Below are 5,957 nucleotides of genomic sequence, written 5' to 3'. Positions count from 1 at the left end.
CCTGTCTCGTGGCCACCCCGGACACTGTTTCGCGTTGATTCTTCCTCCGGAAAATCCCAAATATTCCAAAATAATTCTCCGTGCATTTTTATCCCGTTTGGATTCAGTTTGATATTGGTTTTCTGCGAAACATAAAACATGCAACAGACAGGAACTGGCACTGGGCACTGGATCAATGTGTTATTCCCAAAAATAATATAAAAAATTTGTCAAAAGTATATGAAAGTTGAATAATATTGGCATGGAACAATCAAAAATTATAGATACGATGGAGACGTATCAGCCGCTATACGTACGTGTACATGCTACGTGCGCGCCTCTACTACGACACGTGCGCGCCTCTACATCGACCAATATGTACGTACACGTCCGTGACCAGAATGACAACGCTACGTATGCTTTTACCAGGTGGGTCCCGACTGTCAGGCACTTCCTTGCCTGCGAAGATGTAGCTGGTGGGTCCCAGTAGTCAGGGGGTGAATCATTTTTTTTGCCCGGACGCACTTCCTTGCGTGCGAAGATGTAGCTGGTGGGTCCCAGTAGTCAGGGGAAACGTTTTTTTCGCGAAATACGGTGGCCAGTCCAGTGGGTTCCCGCTGTCAGGTGGAGGAATAATTATTTTGCGTGTAATAAGGAGGCACTTCCTTGCTGCGGCCGTGGACCCAGCTGTCAGCCTCTCCACGTACAGTACTCTTTCGATGGAAGTCGGTCGTTGACCACATTGACCACGCTGCGTCGAGAGCACCACGGCGGTGGATGACGACGAGGCCTAGGAAGGGGACGACGCGGAGTCGGGGAAGACGCGGCAGCGGAAGCCCACGCGGAGAGGAGTATGAGGGTTCACTGGTTCGGCTGCGGTGTGAGGCTGTCGTCACCGCAGAATAATAGGGGGTGTGGGTGAGTAGAGGGATGGCCTGGCCAACGGTGGGAGTAGTAGGGGCGGTGAGGCCTCCACGGCATCACAACCGGCCACGGGAGGCAGGAGCACGCGGCACGACCGGCGCTGGTTTGGGCGGCTGGATCAAGAAAACCAGAGGTTGAAGAAGCACAACGGTCGTTGGATGGACATCGTACGGTCATTGGAGCTGCAATCGTTCATATTGACTAAGTTGACAAAGCCCTCCGTCCCTGTCAACTTAGTAGGCCCACAAGTTAGCCTCCCACCAAGGTGGGTCCCAGCTAGCAGGGGTGTATTCATTTTTTTCTGCCTAATAAGGAGGCACTTCCGGTGGCTCCAAGCTGACAGCGGGGGGAATATTTTTTCGTGAAATACGGTGGCCCGTCTGGTGGGTCCCAGCAGTTAGGGGGAAATGTTTTTTCGCAAAATATGGTGGCCCGTCCGGTAGGTCCCTGTTGTCAGGTGGAGGAATCATTATTTTCCGCGTAATAAGGAGGCACTTCCTTGCTGCGGCCGTGGACCCAACTGTCAGCCTCTCCATGTACAGTAAACTTCCGATGGAAGTCGTTCCTTGACCACGTTGACCACGCCGCGTTCCATTGCATGCATGCGTCCATGGGTGTGGTGCGTCCCCACTGTCAGCCTCTCACGTATAGTCATCTTCCGATGAGTCTCGGTTGTTGACCTCGTTGACCACACTGTGCCGAGCGCACCAAGACCGGTGGACGACGGCTCGGCCCCAGACTGGAACGACCCAGAGATGGGGAAGATGGGGCAGTGGAGTCGCAGATGAAGAGGAGTGGGAAACTTCACTGGTTCGGTTTCGCGGCAGCACAGCCGCGGTGCCGCCCACGGGAGGTAGGAGCAAGAACATAGGTTGAAGAAGGAGCACGGTTGTTGGATTAACATCCAACGGTCCAGCTGCTAGAATCATTTGTTGATTAAGTTGATAAAGCCCTGCGTACACGTCCGCTTAGTAGGCCCACAAGTCAGCCACCAGATCTGACGGGTCCCAGTTGTCAACGGGAGGAATAATTTTTTTCGCATAACAAGGAGGGACTTCCTTCCGTGCGAAGATACAACCGGTGGGTCCCAGCTGTCAGGTGGAGGAAACATTTTTTTCAGCTTAATAAGGAGGAACTTTCCTTACGTGCGACCATGGACCTCGTGGGTCCTAGCCGTCAGGCTCTCCACGTACAGTCCTCTTCCGATGACTCTCGTTTGTTGACCACGCCGCACCGAGCGCAGCGAGGTGGTGGACGACAGCGAGGCCCCGGCCGGGAACGACTCGGAGATGGGAAGACGTGGAAGTGAAGTCGCAGATTGAGAGGAGGAGAAGGGTTATAACTGGTTCTGATGCGGCGTGGGGCTGCAATCGGTGGAGAATAACAGGAGGTGTGGAGGGGTGGAGGGATAGCCTGGCCGGCGGTGGGGTAGCGCTTCGCAGCGATGCGTGCTAAGTAGAGCCGCTAGCCGCCGGCCGGACCAGGCGGTCCCGGTGACGCTGGAGGAAGAAGACGAGAGATTGAAGGTGCATGCCGGTCGTTGGATAGAAATCCAATGGTTGTGGATGTCATAATCATTTGTTGACCAAGTTGACAACGCCCTGCGTAGGCTTCGACCTATTGGCCCACATGTCAGCCTGCAAAAATGTGGCATATATTTAACCCATGTTTTCTAGAATGCACACTCCATTTGCTGGGCTGGGTGAACAAATAATTTCGCGCCAATGCGGCCCACTTATATTTTCTAAGAAATCCCAGCCCATTTGCACTTCCCTGAAATACACAACTTAGTTGGGCTCATTATATATATAATGTTATGTTAGAAGGAGCAATTAATATCAAAAAATAAACCAGAGAGGCACATTATATATATATAATTAACAAATTAGCGACTTCTTGCTCAAAATGAAAATGAGCGCGTTATTATTACATTGGTCCTTAAAATCTTCGCAAGCTTTTGTACGCAATCACCAGGATTTTCCTTGCCTGTGAGTAAAAAACAACCAGGATTTTCCTTGCCAACTTCTGTTAAACATTTACTTTCATCAGTTAATAACACGTGGGATGTTTTTATAATGTATATATAAGTCTCTATAAAGTATACGATAATAGTAATAAATATATATATATAATGTGGTTAGAAGGGAAAACATAAATTGGACACAACATTATTATTCTTATATATATAAATAGAACAGAGACCTACATTTTATTAAAAAAAATACATTGGGCTGCCGATCTTTAAGAAAAAGCCCACAGGTCGGTATGGACCTTAAAAAAACGTTGAAACCACTGTCTCCGTATGTCGTGGGCTACGCATGTTAAAATACAAAACCTAGGCCTAGCTGATACTTGTTGGCCCTCCGGAAAAAAATGATACCAAATCCCCGAGCAAACTGGAATAAAGACGGGGCCGATGGCACGACTGAAAAAGCACATCGGGAGCATTTTTTTTCTTCAGTGGATGGCTCTCGATGGCGTTTTTTACTTGCCTCTGCACCATACAACTTGTATTTTTAGCCTCCCAGTCCATGGTGGACCAGCAACCATTTGCTGGGCGGGCCAACCTACAGAAACCAACACTCGATTTTTCATCAAGCTCCAAAAACAACACAGTACTATGTTTGTTTTGAGGTCAAAAACATTACAGAAGGGATTGAGCGGGGGAGGGGGGAAGACAAAGCAAAAAGATTAAAAAGAGCTGATGCACCATTGCAACCCTAACAAAGCAGGTGCAATTCTTCTCGGGAAGAAGGTGTGCCGTTGACACCCACACGTCACATACCCCACAATAGGCATACTAACAAGTTCACACACAAGTACAACAGAAAGGTAAACATTCATATCAAACTCAGGTTCACAGGACACATTCATATTCATAGCCAACATTCACTATCAACAACTCAAAAGATTCATATATACACAAGTTCAGCATGTCTATGCATCCAAATGATTGATAGATCACACGACAATATTCATAGATAATTCACAAAAAGATTCAGATATACACATGTTTAGTATGTTTATGCATCCAAATGATTGCGATCACAGCGAATAGGATCCATGGACGAACTTTAATTACCTAGGGTACAGACTGGTAAATGGTGTTCAGTTGGAGGCACTTCTTTTGCTAAAATTAATGCTTGTATGGGTAAACTTTTGAGTACATAAGAGGCAGCACAGACAATCTGAACTTTGCTTGTAGGTTTATCCTCAAATAGTGACCTCGTGCCGAGGGAGGTTCGGGAAACTTGGCCACTACTTTCATCCAACTAGTTTACTGGCTCATCTTCGTCCTATAGCTCGCCAAAATTCTACATTGCAGACGAGAAAGGAGGCGGTTGAGAAAATGAACCACCCAAAATTTTCGTGTAGTTCAACTGAAATGGAGCATCCCTGGCGTGCAGACTGATTAAGTGCCATATGAATATACGCGTCACCCAACTTGTCTGGAATATTTAGACTCCATGTCATACAGTGCGCTACCATATCTGCCGATAACCAAAAGGCACAAGTTGGGACCAAAGACTCGACTATGTTTTTCTGGGCTATGCGCCAAGCAATATTTTTGGCGTCCACTCTCCTAATACTTGGAGTTTGACAACTGGTTGATGCCGATTGTACGAATGAATATAGGCACTTCTTGTCAACATTGATGCTTGTCTGAGTGAACTTTTGGAGTACATAGTAGCAGCATAAGTATCTGTCCATCTAAACTTTTTGTGTAGTTCTACTGAAATCACCCAATGCAATGTTTTGCCTGTGAGTTCAGGCTCAAGTTACTCCTTTATAAAATCGGCAAACAGTAGCACAATACCAAATTACCAATACATGGCAAGCACAATAATCAGGATAAAGACGAGTGCCAACCTGTGTGAGGTAGCATATCAATTACTATTTCCTTTGACTGGAAGCCGAGATAAGCGAAGCGACTGACAGCAAAGGAAGAAAGCAGGCCTAGATTAGCGACTGACAGGAAAGGACGGAAGCTGTGGAGGCAATGAAGCACCCAAAGTTTTTGTGCAGTTCTACCAAAATCGAGCATCCATGTTGGCACATATATTGAGAGAGTGAGATTACTGTAATAGCGGGACTAGTTGATGAAACATACACTAACAAATAGAATCACCCTCATTATCTTAATGGGTAAAGTTAGCAACATAGTAGTCTTGCTTAAAGAGAGGTATTAGTTTATTTAATCAGTGCCAATTAGCTCAACACTCAAAGCATTGCCATGTATCATAGGTTGCAAAATTTTAACGTGCAAAGGTAAAGGAGTTTCTCATGACAGCAGCATGATACAAATAGAGATGACAACAAACTAATATCGACGAAGGCCTTAGGCCCGTACCAACCTGAGAAAAAAACTTATTCATGTAGTCCCATAAGAGATGATTAAGCACTCAATGGAATCACTCAATAGTATATATTTTTGTGCACTTCAAATGTATGGTTGAAGTCACTCTTGTTTACCAATGCTGATATTATATCGAAAGATTATCAAGAACTACCAGCAGAGTTAAAGCACTGGCTGGGATATAGTTCATTGTATTGTCTTGTGTAGTTCCACTACAATGTATGATTGGCACAACTATTTGCACAAGTAGGAACAAGGCGAAACCTTCATTAGCTTAGTGGGAAAGGATAGAAAGACATTAGCATATTACTCTAACAGTAGCATCAAATTCATGATGGACAATACGCAAACCATTGCCTCATTGAACCAATGGCAATAAATTGACATGCAAAACAATAGCACTATTATGTCATGACACTACTAATATTCCCTCCCTGCTCCACCACACGATTCACCTCCATAGACAAACATACACACGTACATGATTCAGCATAGGGTGCTACTAAAGATTTATTTAACTCCGATAGGAAAATTAGGCAACAATAAATTAGTGGTACTTAAGTACTCCTAATTAATTAAGTGAGACAACAGAAGTGGAAGGGCTCCCTGGAGGATCGTCCCACATGTAAGGTAGTCGTTGCCGGAGCCCTTGAACGGCCTTGACTGAGGCCTCTGGCTTCATCAAGATCGTCTTGGC

This window comes from Triticum dicoccoides, chromosome 3B (genome assembly GCF_002162155.2).
Source record: "Triticum dicoccoides isolate Atlit2015 ecotype Zavitan chromosome 3B, WEW_v2.0, whole genome shotgun sequence".
Taxonomy (NCBI): Eukaryota; Viridiplantae; Streptophyta; class Magnoliopsida; order Poales; family Poaceae; genus Triticum; species Triticum dicoccoides.
Note: the sequence above shows the minus strand (reverse complement) of the source record.